Consider the following 21,640-nt stretch of genomic DNA (forward strand, 5'->3'; position numbering starts at 1 on the left):
TGTACAGAATGTACTAACCAAATCAGCCTGGTTAGCATTTCCTTCCCTTAGCATTATTTTGTCTTGTATTCTTTGAAATCCTAAGTGTTAGGTCTTCATAAAATATATAACAACAATAGGGATCTGTAACCCTCCCTACCACTGTGCTGAGAAAAACCATAATTTACACCTTCTGTCTATGTTTTGGTAGCTGTTTTATACTTCTGCATCTTTTATCCTTCACAGAATGTAGGAATCACTATTCTACATCCACATATACTTTTATGTTACTGTCCACGAAGGAGACCAAATATGTAGTAATTGATTTTCTGTGTCTGGCTTATTTCATGTAATATAATGTCCAGGAATATCTGTGTACAAATAACAGAATTGCATTGGTTTCTGTGGCTGAATAATATTCCATTGTGTACATACACCACACTTTCTTTTTCCATTTTTTGTGGCAAAGTGGATCAGATCGATGCTATAGCCAAGTGTTTCAACTTTCAGGCATAGCCAAGTGTTACAGCTTAGCGTTACAGTGGAGTGCCAAAGCTCTGAGGCACAGCTGACAGTTACAGTTCAGTGCCCCAGCTACTGTAATTTGAAGACTCAAGAATCCAATGGCCACTCAAAAAGTGGAGAAAAACCTTTCATTATGCAGGTGGGCTCACTAGAGTTCACATTCTGAAGTCTGAGCACTTGAGTAGAAAAGGGAGCCTCCTTATATAGGGGTCTACTGGGAAGGTGAGCATGCTAAGACAAACAAGGGAGGGGAGGTACAGAACATTCCTGAAAGGCATAGTGGGTGAGTATGCTTACAGAAGCAAGAGAACAGAGGCACAGAACATTCCTGAGAGGGGCAGAGCTAACAGAAAATTACTGAGAGGTCACGAAGTTCAAACTGTTTCAAAACATTTTGATACATTGGGTAGGATCTGCCCAGAAGAACAAATTGTTAAATTTCTCTAAAAAATATATTCTGTGGGAGAAAAAAAACCCCAAAAACCCCATGGAGGCAAGGCCAGAGACTGTCTTATTGGATAAGTATGCTTTTAAATTCAGCCCTTTAAAATGTTTCCAGATCTCCTGCTGTATTCAGGTGGCTTCATCTATGGACAATTTATCTCTAAATTTATCTCTATCTCTCAGTTTATCTCACTGAACATTTGGAAATACCTGCAAAGCATTGGTAATGACGTTTGGGGCTGTGCTACCGCCACCTAGTGGATTGAGTCCAAAGCAAACATTGAGGCCTCACTCACTGCTGGTTCTCTTCACACACAAACACACACACACACACACACACACACACAAATCACTGAGCATCTCCCACAGAACAAAACAGCCTATGAACACGATACTATATTTTCTGTGGGCCTCCATGTTTGGCATTTAAATTTGATTGATGTGGCGACACTATACTCATTTTATAATTTGCTTTAGTTTTTATTTATCTGCTCAACTAATCTTGTCTAATAGAGCTGTTTTGAAACTGTTTTATTTCCCTGCTTCTTAAAAAACAGTTCTCTTTGGTTCTAATTTGAGTTTATATAAAAGTTTATATAAAAGTACGTTGTATCTTAGTGGAAATGCAAACTTGAACGGAGTAGCTAATATCCTTTTTATTTGTTTTTTGGTACTGTAAGAAATGTTTTCATATGTTATTGTCCTCAGAATACATGAGATGTAGAAAGTTATTGAGTCTGAAAGAGCACAATTTGTATGATATGTGTAGGACTTTATACGATGTTGTCTGGAGAGGACTTTGTATGTTAGATAAAAACCAGGACGGAGTATGGGTCTTGGATCTGTATAAAAAGAATTCAAAACCAAAACTCAAGAACAAAGAAAATATATTATAAACAAATATGAGAAAGATTCCTGCCTAATCTACTTTGGGCTCTATAAGAAACAACAGGGAAAATAAATATTAAATATATGCATGGAGCAGCATATGTAGTTTCTTTACTTTCTTTTAAATTATTAATTGACAAATAATAGTGGCACAAAATTGAAGAATACAGTGTAATATGTTTATTCAGGCATATATTATGCAAGATGAAATCAATATAATTGGCATTTCTAACTCCTCAAACTTTAATCAGTTATTAATACTGGAAATATTCAAAATCCTCTTAATTAGCTATTTTGAAATATACTATATATTTTTGCTAAGTATTCAATTACTGCTGCAGTTTAGCCTAGAACTTTTTTCTCTCATTGTTCTATTATTTCACATTATTTTCCATCCCCTACTCCCATTCCTACCACCCTTCTCACCTCATAGTGATCTCTGTTGTACTCCGCACATCTATGAGATAAATGTTTTTCAGCTTGCACCTATGATAATAGGTGAGAACTTTGGTGTTTTTCTGTACGGACCTGGCTTAATTCATTTCAGTTAATATAAAGTCCTTAAGACTCAATCATGTGGTCAAAAATGACAGAATTTCATACTTTATAGCTGAATATTATCTACTTTGGTTATGTGTGACATTTTATCCATTCACCATCAGATACTTATTTTATTTCCACATTTTGTCTACTGTTAATAATGCTGCAATAAACACAGTGGTGTGTAGATGTTTCTTCAATGAAATGATTTCTTTCCTGGGAATATATTCCAAGTAGTGAGTGGTACCACTTGGCACAATGGAAGTTCTATTTTTTTTTCTGAGAGACCTCAAACTTCACTCCAAAGAACTGTATTGATGAAGATTCCTATTAAAGATTATAAGGATTTTTCTGTCTCCATATTCATAATGGCAGATTTTAAAAAATGTTTCATAGTAGTCCTTCTGCCTGGGGTGAGATGGCATGTTCCTCGGTGTTTCTGATAGTGATATTTTACATGTTTAATATGCTTGTGGAGAATTTGTATATTTCCTTTTGAGAAATATCTACTGATACAATTTGTTAGTTTTTAAAGTAGATTATTTCCTCTTGACTTTTTTGACTTCCTTGTGCATTCCATGTGCTAATCTCTTTCAATATAGTTTGCAAATATTTTCTTCCACCTTGTAGGTGGTATCTTCATTTTTATAATAATTTCTTGGCTGTTCAAATCCTTCTTTTATGTAATCTCAATTAACTATTATTCTTATGTCTAAACTTGGAGGTTTACACCCAAAACTTTTTTGCCTTTACCTGTGATCTACAGAGCTTGACCTGTGGATTCTTACAGTAGTTTCAGTATTAGAACTAACATTATCTTTTATACCTTTTATGGATTTGTAGATGACTTTCACATCTGGAATGCGATAGAGGTATAGGCCCATTCTTCAGTAATTACTACTGTTCAGCAACATTGATTAAAGAAAATATTCTGTCCCCAGTATATGTTCTGGGCATCTTTGGTGAAAACTATTTTGGAACAAATACACAGAATCATTTCTCTGCATTCTTTTCCATTGATCTATGTGTCTGTTTTAAAAATTTTTAGAATCACAAGCCCTCAAATCCAGAATTACACATTTGAGATTCAGTTACCTCTGACTGAATGAGCCTTTGGGAGGACATCCAGACCCAAGCCATATCACATGCAAACAAACAAAACAAACTTGAATATGCATTAGACACATTTAGAACATTCTGCCCCCCATTAAATTACTTTCATGACCGTAAATGATGCTAATCAGGAAATTTTATTTTTGGATGTTTGCTTTTGCTGTTTGAACTGATGATAGAAGTCCTGAAGAGTATATTGATTTTGCTGCCCTTTCTACTTTTATAATTTTGGTTGTCTTGTCATACACACTTGTCACCCCAGCTCTTGGAAGGCTGAAGCAGGAGGTTCACTGTGAGTTCAAGGCCACCCTGGGCTACACAGTGAGTTTGAGGCCAGCCTGAACTACACAGCAAGTCAATATCTCTAAAAACCAAAAATAAATAAGTAAATAAACTTAAATATGAAATAAAAATGTTATTAGTACATGTTTGAAGTACATTATGTTTACATTCCCTGTAGGGAATCTGTACATATACATAACACATCTTAATTCTTTTTTCATAAACTGCCCCTACCCTCCATGCATCTCTTGATCCCCTTCGCATTTGAGAAAGATCTATCTCCTTGCTCCCTATTATCTTTTATTTTGCTCTTCATTTATAATTTGGGTTGTCTTATGTAAGAGAAATAATGTGATATTTTACTTATGTATCTGTTTTGCTTCCCTCAACATTATGGTCTCACCATGCATGCATTTTCTTACAAATGATGCAAGCTTATTTTTCTTTGAGGCACAGTAGAACTACATTGTGTGTAAACACCACAATTTATTTATTTATCTATTCATGGACCTAGAAGGTACTTTCAAGATTTAGTTATTAAGAATTGTGCTGCAGGGCTGGGGATTTATCTTAGTGGTTCCGCCACCTGCCTTGCAAGTGCAAGGACCCAAGGTTGATCCCTGGTACCCCCCCCCCCAAAAAGAATTGTGCTGCAATATGCATGAACATGCAAATATCACTATAAAGTTAGATCTTAACTCTTTTGAGAACATATACAGAAGAGGAGCAGCCAACACAAATGGCATTTCTGATTTTAGTTTTTTGAGGAATCTCCATGCTGACCCCATAGTGGTTATATCGGTTTACATTTCCAACAATATAAAGGGTTCTATTTTTTCTATACCCACACCAACATTTGTTATTATTTGATTTCTTGATGATAGCCACACTTTCTGCAGTAAGATGGAATATGAGGTTTATTTCGTCTGTTTTTACCTCAGAACCTTACAATATTTTTTACTATATATTTTAAGTGTACTAAGAAATCCAATGTAGTGATTCCTTCTGTTTTGTTCTTTTTGCTCATGGTTCATTCTATTTCAAGAATATTATGATAATTAAACTTGCTTAATCTACTGCAAAGAATGCCATTGGTATAGTGATAGGGGTTGAATTGGAACTACAGATTATTTGGGAAGCATGGACATTTTAATAACATCCACTCTCACTTTATTTCTCATGAGGTCTTCCTCATTTCCTTCATTAGTGTTTTATAATTTTCATTGTAGAGATATTTCATTTCCTTGTTAAATTTATTTACTTATTTTATATTTTTGTAACTATTGTAACAAAATTATTTTCTTAAATTCGTTTTGAATTTTTGTTACTAATGTTTAGAAATATTATTGACTTTTATGTTGATTTTGCACCTTGCAACATTATTGAATTATTTTCAGTCATAAGTTTTTGTAGAATTGTTAGGATTTTTTCTTTTTATTAGTATACATTTGTCATACATAATAATTATATTCATCTTGGGAAGATTGTATATATACATATTATATCGTGATCATTTTTCTTCCAACTTCTCCCTCATCAATTACTCTTCTTCACTTTTCCCAGGTCTCTCTTCAGTGACAATTTATCCTCCTCCTTTCCAGTTTCAATTCTTGTTATTTTTTCTCAAATCTAATTGTTTTGTCTAGAACTTCCAGGACACATGTAAATAAAAGAACTAGTGGAGGAGGGAGGGAGGTGAAGAGAGGGGATTTTTTAAATAAAGGAACAAAACAAGCTTTATTACATACCTTTAGCAACTCCCCAAGATGATTGAAAAATGTATGTACTGGAAAGTGTACTAATAAAAAATAGTCAAAAACCAAAAAAAAGTGGCCCACTCTGATTCCATTGCTAAGTGCATGCAGATCCCAAAAAGAAGCTAGTGTGGACCAGAGCTTTGCAGGGGTGCACAGATCCCAGCCAGGGCCCCTGCTTTGAAATGGTCTACACAGGCACACAAGCAATAGCCAGAGGCCCACCTAGATTCAATTATTAAGTGCATGAAGATCCCAGAGGGAAGCCTGTCTAGATCAGAGCTGAACTGGTGGAGGCAGGTCGCAGGAAGGCCCCCACCCAGACCCAAGCAGCCTGGGCCCACAGGCCACAGCCAATGGTCTGCCTGGAAAAGAGCTAGCAGTTGGGAAAGCAGCAGCCAGAGGCCACCAAAAAAAGGCCTCTTGGTGGCTTGCTGAGAATTGAAGAAAACTGGGCAGGCAAAACCTCACCTCAACAATGGTGCACAAGGCTGCATCTGTTGAAATGAGAAGACAAGTAAATGAGTCTCAAAAACACATTTCCAGATCACCTAAGGCAACCTAAAAGGTCAAAGTGATGGAACAATCTGATACTCAACCACCTGGACTCCATGAACTGGCAAGGAAAGAGGATCTGGAAAAAAAAATCAGAAATAATTTCTCAGATAACAGAAGGATGTGTCCATAATGCAAGAAAGGATTAATAACACAAGAGCAGACACAGAAAAAAATAGAGAACCTCAGGAACATGATGGAATCCCAGCATAGGAAACAAATGGAATCCATAAAACAGATGGAAACTGATAACCAGAAGATTAAAAGCTCCATGGAGTTTACACAGCAGAATGAGCCAATGTAAAAACAGAATACCAGATATAGAAGACAGGATTGCAATTAGTGACCAGAAAAAAAAGATAAAGTTCTTCAAAATAGGAAAGGACCATGAGAAATCAATTCAGAAGTTACAAGATGATGCAAAGAAGAATAAGATAAGACTGAATGAAGTCAATGAAGAAATAGGAGATAGTTCAATAAACATAAAAAACTGTTAACAGAAGTAATGGCAGAAAACTTCCAAAGCAGAGGGAAAGAATTTCACATACAGACAAGTGAGGCATATAAGACTCCAAACAGCCATTATCAAAAAAAGTCTATACCTGGGCATATAATAGTGAAGATTCCTGAAACCTTACATAACACCAAATTATTACAAGCAATTCGAGAAAAGAAAAAAATCAGCTACAATGGAAAGCCCATCATAATCACAGCAAACTTCTCAGCACAGACCCTCAAGGCAATAAGAGCGTGGGGTGACATATTTCAATCCTTAAAGGAAAACAACCTCCAACCCAGATTGATGTACCCTGACAAACTATATTTCAAAATTGATGGAGAAATAAGATTCTTTCATGACAAAAAGCAAGACCCAAAAATATGTCGCATACAAGAGACATACTTAATTCAAATAGAAACTCATAGACTGAAAGTTAAAGGGTGGAAAACAATATTCCATGTGATAGTAACCCAAAAGTAATCAGGAGTAGTTATCTTCTTTGCAGATCAAGTGGATTTCAAACCCACACTGATTAAGAGAGACAAAGAAGGACACTACATCCCTGTAAAGGGAACAATCCAAGAGGAAGATAGGACAATCATTAATATATATGTGGCAAACACTAGTGTGCCCACCTATATAAAACAAATACTAATGGACATGAAAGATCATGTAATACTAATACTACAGTAGTGGGGGACCTCAATACCCCACTATCATAAATATATAGATCAACTGGACAAAAGTTAAACAAAGAAATACTAGAACTGAATCAAACTCTTGAACAAATGTACTTAACAGATGTTTACAGAGTCATCCACCCCACAAAATCAGAATACACATTCTTTTCAGCTGCACACAGGTTGTTCTCTTAAATAGACCACATACTCACTCATAGAACATGTTTAAGTAAGTCCAAAGGAATGGAAGTTATCCCTTGTATATTATCAGACCATAATGGAATGAAATGGGAGATCAATACCAAAAGAAACTGCAAAAATTTCATAAGCACATGGAAATTGAACAACACACTTCTGAGTAACCAATGGGTGACAGAGGACATTAAAGAAGAAATCAAAGAGTTCCTACAAATAAATGACAATGACAATACAACATATTGGAAACTATGGGACACAATGAAAGCAGTCTTATGAGGGAAATTCATAACAGTGAATAATGCCTTGGAGTGAAGTGTGGACTGGTGAGGAGCTGAGCCACTTGGAACTGAGCTGTGTGTGCCACCATTGGCACTGATCCAATCCCACCCTGGGCCTCCAACCAAAGAGGGGAGCCATGCAGGTGCCTGCAGCACCACTACAGCCCTCCTTTCCCCTCTCTGGCTACTTGGCTGCCCTGGTAACTGAATCCGTACTGCAGAGGCAAGGGGGTCATAAAAGCCATTGTTCTGAGCTTCAGAAGGTAGAGCAGAACTGAACAACAGAAAGAGGGCCTCTCTCAGCTTCCTTGATGAAAATTGAAGTGCACCAGAAAACGGAATAGAATCTCTGTAGTAAAGTCACACTGGACCACCATAGTCGGTAAGTTGGAGGGATCACCATCTCCTATCAGAGCCTGGACTATCTTCAGGGTAAGGGCACCTCAAACCAGCACTAGAATCTTGTAGAATGCAACCCTGCAGGAGGTCAGGGTGCTCAACTTGGGCTTTGCAGCTAGAAATCAGCCTGAATCTCAGGGGTCTGTTGCTGTCTTGCTGAGACTAATTGACCTAGATCTGCAAACTGCTTCCCACAATGTTGATTGTGACAGCAGAGACATAGCCTGAAGGAGACCCCTTGTTTTTACTTTTTATTTTCAAAATTATTTTTTCTCTGATTTTTAATGTTTAATTTACATTTTTTATTTTTTCTACTATTCAAAAATTTCCTTTTTTCTTCCTTCTTTTTCTTTTATCTCTTCTCTCTCTCCCTCCCTCTCTCCCACATTATTCTTCACCTCCCTTTTTGTTCCTGTTCCTGCCCTAATTCAAATTTCCTCTTTTTCTTTTCTTCTCTCTTTTTCCTTCTCTTTATTGTCATTAGTTTCAAGGGAAAGTGAATACAGTTTCTAGTTTCCCTATTGCTGTTAAGTTGTTCTGCTCTTGTCTTTTTTCTTTCTTTTCCTCCTATCTTCAATAGTTTCCTAGAGTTTGTGTGATCTTCCTGTGTCCTCTGGCTTCACTTCTAATGTTCCCCTATCTTTCTACCTATCTATCCCTCCCTTCCCAATTCCTTCTAAGTCCCCATACTGAAGGGGAAATTTGCAAAATTGAAGAGGTCATTCACTATAAACATATTTTCAGCTGGTTCTCGATTTTGATTTAATTCACATGGTTAAAGATGATAGATTAATAACTACCACAAATTGTCATTTTCTAAGCTGTGCTTGATGCTATTGTTGTTGCTGACTGTATCACTTGGGCTAAGGTATTGTGATTGATCTAATTAGTTGTCCTTCCTGGTATAATGAAAATGAGTCCATTGATCCTCACTCTCTTTTTTTTTTTGCCAGTATCATGCTGTTTTAATCACAGAAGCTTTGTAGTATAATTTCATGTTAGTGATTGTGATGCCCCCTGAGTTACCTTTGTTGTCCAGAATTGTTTTCCCATTCTAGGTCTCTTCTGATTCCAAATGAATTTTAGGAAGGTTTTTTTCTGGTTCCCTGAGGTATGCGATTGGTATTGTGACTGGGATTGCATTAAATCTATATAGCAGTTTTGGAAGTATGGCCATTTTTACTCTGTTCTTCCAATACAAGAGAGGCAAATACCTTTCCATGTTCTGGTATCCTCTTTAATCTCCTTTTTCAGACTACTATAGTTTTCAATTTAAAGCTATTTTACTTCCTTTGTTAGAGTGATACCTAAGAATTTAAATTTTCTCTATGCTACTGTGAAAGGGATGGTTTCCCTAATTTGTCTCTCAACGTGTTTGTTATTTGTGCACAGGAATCCACTGATTTTTGAGGATTGATTATTTAATACAGCTATTCTACTGAATTTGCTTATTAAATATAGAAATCTTTTGGTGGAATTTCTGGTGTCTTCTATGTAGAGAATTATGTCGTCTGCAAATAATGATAATTTAACTTCTTTACTACCTTTATCTCTTTCATTTCTTTCTCTTGTCTAATTAGTCTGTCTAATGTTTCCAGAACTACATTGAATAGGAGTGATGATAGTGAACACCCTGTTTTTTCTTGATTGTAGATTGAATGATTTCAGTTTTTGTAAATTAACTATGAATTTAGCTGTTGGTTTTTCATAGATGGCTTTGTATCAGATTGAGATAAAGACCATCTTTTCCAATTTTCTATAGAGATTTTATCACGCATGGGTGTTGTTGAACTTTGGCAAATGCTTTTTCTGCATCTCTTGAGATGGTCATGTGATTTTTGTCCTTGGTTTTGTTGATATGGTGTATTATATTTATAAATTTACATGTGTTGAGCAACTCCTGCATTTCTGAGATGAATCTTACATTGTCATGGTGTTTAATTTTCTATATTATTTCCTACATTCTGTTTGCCTGTATCTGATTGTGTATTTTTGTTTCTGTGTTTAATAGGGAGATTGGCCTGTAGGGTTTCTTTCTTTCTCTCTCTCTCTTTCTCTCTTTTTTCTTTCTTTCTTTCTTTCCTTCTTTCTTTCTTTTTTTTCTTTCTTTCTTTCTTTTTTTCTTTCTTTCTTTTTGTGTATGTCCTCTCATTTTGATATCAGGGGAATACTTGCTTCCAGGAATGACTTTCAGATTATTGTTTTCCTTTGTATTTCATTAAAGAGTTTGAAGAGAATTGATAGTAGATATTTTCTAAAGTTCTTATAGAATTCAACAGTGAATACATCAGTACCTGATGTTTTCTTTGTTGATAAGTTTTTAGTTACCACTTCAATTTCCTTTGCTTATATTGTATTATTTAGAATTTGTATATCTTCTCATTGCTTCTTGGCATTTTTTTCCTAAGATCAAGTGTAGAAATCTTCTTGATTTTGCTTTGGTAATTTTTATATATCTAGCAATCTTTCCATTTTGTCTGTATTTTCGACCTTATTTGAACACAGTGTCTGAAGTAGGTATCGATGATCTTCTCGATTTCTGCCATAATTGTTTTTACTCTTTTCATTTCTAATTTCATGGATTTGTGTCTTTCCTTTCCTTTTTAAATAAGGTTGGTTATGCATTTATCAGTTTTATTTATTCTTTCAAAGAACAAGCTGTTCAAATTGTTGAACCTTTATATTTTTTCCTTTAGTTGCAATTGCATTAATTTCTGCTGTGATCTTTGCAATTTCCTCCCTCACTCAACCTCTGGGCTTGACTTGTGCATCTTTTTTTCTGGAAACTTGAGATTCAACATTAGGTTGTTTAGTTGATCTTTCTCAGTTTTCCAAATGCAAAAGTTCATCACTATAAATTTCCCTCATATGATTTCTTCCATTGTGTCCCATAGGTTCTTGTATGATTGCATTAGCATTTAATGGTAGGTGCTGTTCAGTTTTTCCTTTCAATTAAATTGTGACCCATTGGTATGTCCAGGAAGGTGTTATTTTATTTCCCTAAATGTTTTGTAGTTTTTGTGGGGTTTTTCCCCATTGATTTCCAATTTCATTGCTCTATAGTCTGATAATTTGCATGAGATAATTTCAATCAATTCCTTTGCATTTACTTAAGCACGTTTTATGAGCCATATGTGGTCTACTTTGGAGAATGTCCCATGTGTAGCTGAGAGGATTGTGTATTCTGATATTGGGGAGGACACTGTAGACATCTACTAAGTCCATTTGCTCAGTTTTGATTGAATTCTGATTTTTTTTTTTTTGGAGCTTGGGATCAAATTTGGGACCTTGTGCTTGTGAGGGAGGCATCAGAAGCACTGAGCTAAATCCCTGGCCTGAATTCTGTTATTTCTTTTTGAATATTTTTGTCTAGTTGATATATTTGTGGCAGTGGGACATTAAAGTCCACCATTGAGTTTGTGTTAGTGCTTTTTTTATTTTTCATGTCTTTTAATATTTATTTAATATAGTTGGAGGTACTGGTTAATTGTTGCATTTATTTTTATGATTGTTTACTCTTCCTTTGGAGTTTTTCTTTAACAATTATGAAGTGACCTTCTTTGTTTCTTTTGATCAGTATTGGCTTGAAGTTTACTTTGTTTGCAAGTAGAAAAACTACCTCTCCTTTCTGGGTTCATTTTGCATGAAGTATTGTTTTCCATCCATTTATTTTCACTATAAAGTTATTTTGAGTTAAATGTGTTTTCTGTATGCAGCATGTTAATAGATCTGGTTTCTAAATACATTCTGGAAGTTGTTTTCTTTTAGGGCTTGAAATACTTCATGCTTACTTTGACTTAAGGGTTTGTGTTGAGAAGTGTACTGTTATTCTATCAGCCTTCCTTTATGGGTGCTTTGTATCTGAAACATTTTTAGTATTCTGATTTTATGTTGAATTTCTGGAAACTTGATTATTATATGACTTGTTGTAGATTTATTTTCATCATGGTAATTGGAGTTCCATATGCCTCATTTATTTGTATATTATGCTTTTGCATGTTTGAGAAGTTATCTGCATTATTGATCTCAACTCTTTTTTATGGCATTTACACTATCTCCTTTCTCATTGACTCTAATTGACTCTAATCAATCTTAGATTGTCCTTTTTGTATTACTTTGGAGTTTTTGGATAGATTTTTCATAGTCTTAAGCTATTTTTTATATGTTTTTTACTTTGAGCTTTCTTTGTATTTTGGATTTCACATACAAGAGAAACAATGTGATTTTCAAGCTTGTATGTCTGATTTATTTCACTTAACATTATAGTATCAAGGTAAATCCATTTTTCTACAACATACTCAAGTCCATAATTTTCTTTATGACAAAATAATACTCCATTGTGTGTAAATACCACATTTTCTTCAGCCATTCATCTGTTGATGGACATACAAACTGCTTTCAAGATTTAGTTTTATTATGAATAGTGCTCCAGCTATTTTTTAAGAAATATTTCTTTTTTGTGATCACTAAACACAGTCCTGTGGTCAAGATATGATATTCTGTCCTAGCCTTGGTTCAATCAGTTGTGTACATTTTCAATGGAATTTTTAATCTCCTTTATATGTGCTTGAATCTGTTTCATGCATTTCATTTCTTTTCCAATGCAGGGCCTTCATGGTTTCCATCATTCTCTTAAGCTTCTCTCATTTTTTAAATCTGTGTCTACTCTATATTCACTGTGTAAGTTCTTCATTTTTATCATCATTGCTTTTTAACCTAAATAATCATTTATAATCTGATTTTCTCCATTCACCTGTTTTGTTTTATTTTTTTTTTACTTCTGCTGCTATAATTTCAGAATATTCAGGTGGGTGACTTCTGATTTCCTTTATTTAATTGTCCTCTGGGCTTGTCCTGGATGGACTGGAGGTCTGAGGTTGCATTTTGCTTCTGTGTTGTGAAGAAGCACCACATTGAAGACCCTGATTGCAGCCTTTTTCCTTTTCCTTATTAAACCCTGGCATGATAATTATGTAAGTACAGGCAGTGGTAACTGTACAGAAATATTTTTTCTAACTGGCCTTAAAAATATACCTGGATTTCAGCCAACATAATGATGTGTTCCATGGAGGCAAAGTGGTAATGTGTGGGTCAGCATTGCCTCCCTCATTAATGGCTACCCTTGAGGCCAGATAAGTGGTCCATGAGGGGATGGTGCTGAGATATATGATCCCATCAGTTCTGAACCATTAAGAGTCAAGACAAAGTATTTTTATCAGCAGTAAAACAGTTGCTTATAGCAACATACTAAGTTACCCATTAAACTGTGATGGAAATTTGATGGTTTTATGCTTGGTGCACAAATGCTTTGTTTTTCTCTTGCTAGCTACTCTGCAGAAGTGATTATTCCCAAATAATCAACCATGACACTCTGTCCATATTCCACTTGTGCTTCTGTTCCTTTTACATTCAATAAAAGCTGAGAGCTACTGTGTATGATTGTTTTTTTCTCCTCAGAGCAATTGGTCATCCCAGAGGCCTTTACAACTGTAGTTTTCTCTTGGTTTCATTTTCAGTTGCACACCACATTACTTAGTAGGATACTAAAACTTTGTGAGGGTCTTCAGTAACTGGGGACCCCAATGCTGTGTCTTGATATTTTTTATTTTTAAATTATAAATTTTTGGTGTTAATGTTTGTAAATATTTTATGATAGGTAGTTTTATCAGTACTACTGAGGCTTCCAAAAAAATGTCTATTTCTTACACAAATTTTCTAGGCATTGCAGGCTCTTGGTCTTTGAGTCTGTTACAAGACCTAACTTTCCAATTTGTTAGGAATGAGAAGTTGCTATCTATTTGGATCTGCATCCATTCTTTTGGTACTGGACTATGGTGATGGTTATGACCATAGACAATCACACTGTTATCGCACAAGGGAGAACAACTGATTATAATAGGTATGACATCCTGCCTAAGGTTGTACAATTAGCAATAACAGTATGATCAAGCACAACCTAAAAACTGTCAAAATGTGGTACTATTAATTTGGTACCTTTAACCACAGGAGTGAGATGTACAGTTACATAATAAAATCCAGCATAAACTAAGAACATGTTTGCACTGAGGTTCCCCTTTATAGAGTGATCTTACCCTGTGGGGGTGTTGATGTAAGAGAGATATCATACAAAAAAAGAGATAAATGAAGAAAAATATAGCAGAAAGAAGACAGAAAGACAAAGAAGGATCACTCAAGCTTTGGAAAAGTGGAGAAGAGGACAGGAAAGAAAGGATGAAGGAGTAAGCAGAAGAGTATCAAAGAGAGACTAGAACCAGAGAACCTAAAGACAATGTTCTCTCACATGAAAATATCAAAAAATCAAGAATTACAGTTGAGAAAAGAGAGAAAAAAGATGAACAAAACAAAACAAAAAGTGAAAGTACAACCTCAACAACCAAAACAATAAATGCAACAGACAGAAAAAGGAAAGTGAAACAAAGAAAGAAAAATCTAAACTGTCAAAAAATAAAAACTAAAAAAACAAAAGAGAGAGAAAGGAAAATAAAGAAAGAGAAAGAAAGAAAGAAGAGAGAGGGGGTGAGAGAGAGAGGGAGAGGGAGAGAGAGGGAGAGAGAGAGGGGGGAGGGGGGAGAGAGAGAGAGAGAGAGAGATATTACTCTAGTACCATAGTTCAGTGGTAGTTTCAAAATCAGAGCCCAAATCTGTGCTGGGTAGCCCTTCCTGGCATGCATTAATGTTACTTCTGGGTGTGGGGCTGATCTTGGGCTCCAGATGTGGGACCTAGTAGCTGTCTTCAGCCAGCAATTTTCTGGGTGTCTCTTGGTGGCCCACCTATGTTTCCTTACCCTGTTTGTCTCTCCTTCACTCTCCCAGTAGCTGTGGTGCCACCAGACAGAGAGTCCTAGGCTTTTCCCATTCCTGTGTGCAGTTGGTCCTTCCCAGTCCTGGCACAGACTCCTCTGTTCCAGTTCTACTGTCATGACCAGCCCCTCTCAAACTGCTGAATATTGTGGGGGGGGGCCATGGAGTACTGTTCACTGACTCATTCCTTCTGTAGCTGCTGCTACAGCTGCCATCACCTCCTGACCCCCAAAACCCTGTTGCCATGGAGGCAGCCTCAATGCTCTTCAGTTCCACTTCTCTCTGGGTGGGGAGGAATGCTGACTTTCCTTTCATTGGCCTGCCACTGTCAAAGGCTGCTTAAATTCTGAACGTTCACATCCCTCTCTCACACCAGTGGTCGAAAAGCAGGAGAGGTCATGCCTTTCCACTCAGTACTTTCACTGCCACTGCTGAGGTCTCTAACCTTGCTGTCCCTAGAGGTTCCAGTTAACCAATATGGTGCACAATAAAAAATTTATAAAGTAATAAACCCTGGTGGGCTGTCAGAAATGGAGCAGCTTCCTGGTCACGTGCTGGTGAAATTTGCTGGTGTGCTGCAGAATCCTCCATTTGGAGGAAGACAAAGAGATAAGAAGCCTTATATCTCAAGTCTATCCTATATTGCTTGAGTGTGGCACACTATTGCAGTCCATCAGTATTTTGAGAACTTCCCACAATGGCAGTTCCTGCTTCATGAGTCCCACCAGCAGCCCCATGGGCTGGTTCACTGTTTTATAAAGTCCTGTAACTACGTTTTATTTAACAAACAAGTCTCATATCAAATTGATTTTGGACTTCCCTTTTTCCAATTGCCTATGTTTTTAGATGATTTTCTTTAAGTACCTCCAAAATGGCTGTTCTCTTCAGCCTTGTTGAATCACCCACGCAAAATAGCTCTTGGACCAGGGATTTAGCTCAGTGTCGCCACCATCTGCCCTAAGGTGCATGATCCTGAGTTTGATGCCCCCAAAAAGGAAGTCTTTAAAGAACAACAAAATTTTCATATATTTACATAAAACTTTGGAAAATTTTCCTGCATCTTTAAATAGGGATTTGAGTAATCAGGATTTTTGAATTTTTATTTATACCTAATACTTTCACATATTTATAAAGAACAGCATAATGCCTTACTAGTTGTATGAATTGAGTGATTATTAAATCAGGAGAATGAGCATGTCCACTATTTCAGATGTTTCTTGTAGCTATTTTGAAATGGATCATTCATAATTGTTACCTATAGTCATACTACTGTGCAAAACCACATCCAAAACCATCATTTCCACCTAACTGTAACTGCAGAAACTGATCAACCCTCTCCCCACTCATGCAACACTTCAGGTCTCCAGTTATGGGTAATCATTTTTCTAACATATAATTGAGTGAAAGCAACTATTCAAGATTCCACATTAAAACCAAATTGGTACTTGTTTTTCTTGAGATTAAGCCAGAAACTTTAAGATTTAGACTAATAAGACCAATTATTTTTTGTGTGTTTCCAGAGGAGATGAAAACACTCTCTCTCTCTCTCTCTCTCTCTCTCTCTCTCTCTCTCTCTCTCTCTCTCTCTCTCATTGTGCAATGTTTTGTATTACTCATTCAAATTTTAAGTTTTTGGATAATCCATTTGGTGCTCTAGTTATGATTGGAAACTTCCACCATCATGCAAAGGACTCCTAAGATTGTATTTTATAAAATCATGCATGTGCCATGACAAGTTTGAAGTTTTACAGTCAATAAAATCCTGCTTTACATATATTACTCTGTGTGATGTCTTAATATTAATGTTGCAAAATCCAAATAAGTAAAGATTTCACCTGATGTGTTCATCTTTTTGTTCCATAGGAGTGTGTGAATATCTCTACACTATGAAGAATAAAATTAACCAAATGAGAAATAGAGAAAAAAGGTACAAGAACAACACCACCTTAAAAAGAAATAAATATCACTTTATAAAAAACTAAATGGAACAGCAAGCATAATGTGAAAGAAGTTATATAATATCAATAATTTTATATTCTCCAAATGGATTGATAATTAAACTTGCAAAGACCTACCTGTACATATGTAGAATAAAGCATATTCCTTGAATTTTGCATCCTGTAGAACAGTAGTGGTCAACATATGGCTTTTGTACCACAGTGAGCTGTTTGTTTTTAGTGAAAGCTCTAGAAGCTTTGCCATCACTGGCCTATCACAGGCCTAGTTTCTATTTCTTGAAGGAGTTGGGATTTGTGCTTCTGCATATATGGATATTTAATAAGTGAAAAGTGTATATTTCAGCTTACTTGGAAAATCATGAGAAGTTGTATAAATCTGGCATAAATAATGATCTGTATGGAAGAAATTTGTTGATCCTGTAAATCATATTTCTTACAAGAAATGTATTAAACATGTCCATATTAAATGAAATACAAGAAAAGTATTACAAAGAAAATATTAAACACCTCAGAATGAAAGCAAATGATACAATTTAGTGAAACATCAAAACATAACATAAACTATGAGTATGCACCTTGCAGAAGACCTGAAAGTCAGAATTAAGGATATAGACCTGTTCAATGATAAAATTTAAAATTTTATAGCTAAAAGTATCTAAAATCTAAAACCCCCAAAATTGATAAAGAAAGACTGAACTGGAAATTTCCACTGAAATGCTGACAAATGTAGAAAAAAATGACATAATAGAAAGCAAATCAAAATGATGTTCCTAATCAGACATAAGAAATGTCTCATTTCATTCAATGATGCTCCAGAGGTAAATACCCATTTCTCTATTCCATTCAATTAATTCAATGAATTCTTGAACATATGCTGTATGAATAATGTAAAGTAATGAAAATATTTTAAGTCTATCAAGTTCTGTTCTAATCTAGTTTAACAATCCACATTAGCTTTATTTTGTCAGGATTTAGCCCCTCCTTCCCTCTTCAGCATGTTAAATAAACAGGTCAACAAATTAGTCCAACACTCATGGAATCAACCTCAGTAATATCTCAACTCTGTGCTGGTATGGTGTGGCTCTTGGGTACCTTAGGTATAAATTCTTGTCTCTCAAGCACTCAGAAGCTTCTTGCAGCACACTTTGCACTGTAGTCCCCACAATACTTTTCCGGATGGAAAGAGCTTTGTGGATATCCAATTCCTCCCTGGATATTTTACAATGCAACCAGAAGCTGTGTTGCCACCAAGAGGGTAAGGTGTTCAGTATTATTCCCCAAGTCAGATGCAGAAATCCAAAGTAAACAATCACATCCTATCCAGACCAAGGCTGTACACTCCAAGTGGCTCAGGCAGGAAGATATTTAAAACTCTGTATATCTTTTTGATGAGCACTTCTCTCTCTTTTCATTCCACACCTGAGAGGATAAATTCCTTGTGGGATGTTTTTCTTCAAAAAGAAATTTTCTCTTACTGATTCTCAGATCCCCAAGACACCAAGTTAAATGTCAGATGAATCAGTTCTGATTACTCTTTTCCCAAGTATCTTCTCTTCTCCAATGGTCTAAACATCTAATACCTAGTCCTAAAGCTGGGCTACAGTATTCTGTGAAGTTTGACACTGCGAGACTTTCTTAACTAGGACTTTGGATTCTCAGAGCCTTGATTTACTGTGGAAAAATTGATATCTTCAGAAAATTTTCCATTCATTTTTTAAAGATACAATTTAACTGTGAACACTTAATATTCAACCATGAATACTGCAATCCTTAGCTTCTTTTTTATTTTTTGGTACCGGGGATCGAACTCAGGTCCTTGCACTTGCAAGGCAGGCAGCAGAATCACTGAGCTAAATCCCTGCCCCAATCCTTAGCTTTTTGAGAGATTTTTCAAAACAATAAAATTACACTATTGTAATACAAATAAAGAGCTTTCATTGAATCATATACTTAACAGAACTTTTGATAATTGAAAGAGACTTAATAAGATTTTATGCATATTAACCTTAAGTTTGCAATTTGTAAGACATCTTTAATGTTTTTAAATTATATTATGTGTTATCTGCACTGTTACGAGTGGCATTCTACACTTACACAAGTAGTGCTTAGAATGGTTAACAGATTTGCCCAACTAAGAGTTAGTATATAAATACATGAATTTTGAGGGCTTGAAACATTGTCTATAGCAGAATGAACAGTCATGCAAGCAGGCTGTGAAGGCAGGGAGCACAGCAGTTTCTCAGGAGGTATTTCCTGTGCATAGATGATTTGATAATACCATGATTTTGAGATGTCTGTTGGAAGCACTGGGGCAACACATAGCTGAGGCTGGTGCATGAGTGAGAACATGCAGTGTTGTGAACAAGAATAGTGGCATAAGTTGTACAAATGTATAAAATAGAACTTGGTGCTAGAAAACCAGATAAGGGATATCTTGTAAATGTTTAGGGAAGGAGTCTTGAATATGAGAGCTATCTTCAATTTGAAGTATTAAGCTGCCATGTTTCAAAAGAGCCATATGGATAGAAGAAGCTGACAGCATAGAAGATATAATTGCTACCATGTCCCAGTGGATTTAGATTTTGCTACTGTTATCAGAAATTGGGAGGACTAAGGGTCCTTGTGTTCTTTGATTTAGTTGTATGCTTGTGATACATAAATAGCTTAATTTGTTGTTGGGCATAAACTTGGCCTTGATTGTTTTGTATCACTTTTCTTTTCTCTCTCTCCCTCTAGCTATCCGTTCTCTGGATGAACAAGAGGAAAAAATAAACAAATAATTGAATATGCACTGAAAATAATATAAGGACAAGATGCAGTAAGTATAACACTCAATATAAATGGTCTTAACTCCTCACTTAGGAGTCACCAATTGACATTTTGGATCAAAAATTAAATCCTATTCTATGTTTCCTCCAAGATACAAACCTCAAGTAAATCCACAAACTGAAAGAGAAAAGTTGAAAAATGGAAATCTCTGCAGCACAGCTGAAAGAAAGGAGAAATATCTTTTCTAATTTCTGATATGAAATCCACTCCAAAATTATTACAAGAGACTAAGAAGGTCAATAATTATTTGTAAATGGAACCATTCACAAGGAAGAGAAAAACAATTGTAAATATAGATGCACTGAATGTTATCAAATTACACAAAATAAAATATACAAGATTTAACAAAGAGATATCAATACAATTGTAGTGAGGGACTTCAATATCTCATACAGAAAAATAGGTCAACTTGATAAAAAATTAAAGAAATATCAGAGTTTAATTAATGCTTTGAAAAAATGGATTTCACACCTATCTACAGATTGTGTCATTTCACTAAAGCAGAATACACATACTTCTAGGCAGCCCATAGAACTTTCTTCAAAATAGACCATGGTTTAGGTCACAAATCAAATTTAAGTAAATGTACATTAATTGAAATGAATGGAAATATCTCTTAAATCCTGTCAGATCATAGTGGAAAAAAAATAGAAGTCAAAAGATTAAGAAACCACATAAATTACACAAGCACATGGGGATTAAATAATATTCTCATAAATAATTAATGGATTAGAGAAGAAATTAAAGAAGACAATTTTAAAATCAAACAAAAATTGCAATGCAAAATATCATAACCCAAAGTCTATTCTAATGTGTCTAAATTTAAAACTGGAAGATTGCCAAATATCCCAATGATGCATCTCAAGGTCATAGTAAAACCAAAACAGTCCAATCCTAAATTGAGGAAGTAAAGAAATCAGAGTGGAAATCAATAAAAATGAGACTTAAAACAATAGATCAATCAAAGATTTGGTTTTATGCAAGAAGAATAAGATTGATAAACTATTAGAGAATCTTATTAAAAAATAATAAAACAAGAATTTCCACTTTCACCCCACCTCTTTAATATTAAATTCAAATAGTGTATTAACAAGAGGAAGATAAACACATAAAGGATTTCCATAGGAAAGGAAAATGCATATTATTTATATGCAGTTCACATAATCCTTCACACAGAAGATCAAAACAAATCTCAGTGAAAAGACTTATGCCTCTAAAAAGCAAATTCAACACAGTGGCAGGATAGAAATTCATTTCAGAAAATAAAATATTACTTCTATTCATCAATATTGTACTTACTGAAAAAGAAGTCAGTAAAACAAAACCAATCCTGATATTTCAAAAAGTAATATTCCCAGAAATCAACCTAAGCAAGGAGGTGAAAGACTTGTACAACAAAAATTTAACTACTATGAGGAAAGATTGAAGTTGACATTATAAAAAAAAAGACATTTTCTGTCTCTAAAGAGGGAGAAATCTTATGATTAAATGGGTAATTTTACCAATAGAGATCTATAGATTTAATGCACCTCCTATTAAAATACCAAAAACATTTTTCATATAACTGAAAAAAGTAATTAAAATGTATGAGACCAGAAGAATATCCAGAGCAATGCTGAGCAAAAAGAGAAAGCTGAAAGAATTTCAACTCCAGGTTTCACATTAGACTATGAAGCTATTTTAACAAAACAGCATGATAATGGTACAAAAGTATGCATAGACCAATGTCATAAAATAGGATAAACAGAAACACCACCATGTACTTACAGTCGTCTGATCTTTGCCAAAGGAATGAAAAACATATGCAGAAAAATGATGACCTTTACAAAAAATAAGGTGCAGGCCCAGAATTTAGCTCAGTGGTGCCAACACCTGCTTTGCAAGTGCAAGGTCCTGA

At 35.2% G+C, this 21,640-nt stretch overlaps 1 long non-coding RNA gene across 1 annotated transcript in view; it reads left to right on the top strand.

The window, feature by feature from the left end:
* Nucleotides 1–16,695: 16,695 nt before the first annotated feature.
* LOC110345672 (uncharacterized) overlaps nucleotides 16,696–21,640 on the top strand; it is a 67,288-nt gene continuing 62,343 nt past the window's right edge. The window contains exons 1-2 of the long non-coding RNA XR_015445937.1: nucleotides 16,696–16,883; nucleotides 19,651–19,732. This is a non-coding gene — a long non-coding RNA (uncharacterized LOC110345672). The remainder of the gene's footprint in view (nucleotides 16,884–19,650; nucleotides 19,733–21,640) is intronic.

The sequence above is a fragment of the Heterocephalus glaber genome, unplaced genomic scaffold (genome assembly GCF_053883595.1).
Source record: "Heterocephalus glaber isolate CG9 unplaced genomic scaffold, H.glaber_assembly_v1.0 deba00001672, whole genome shotgun sequence".
NCBI classification, from domain to species: domain Eukaryota; kingdom Metazoa; phylum Chordata; class Mammalia; order Rodentia; family Bathyergidae; genus Heterocephalus; species Heterocephalus glaber.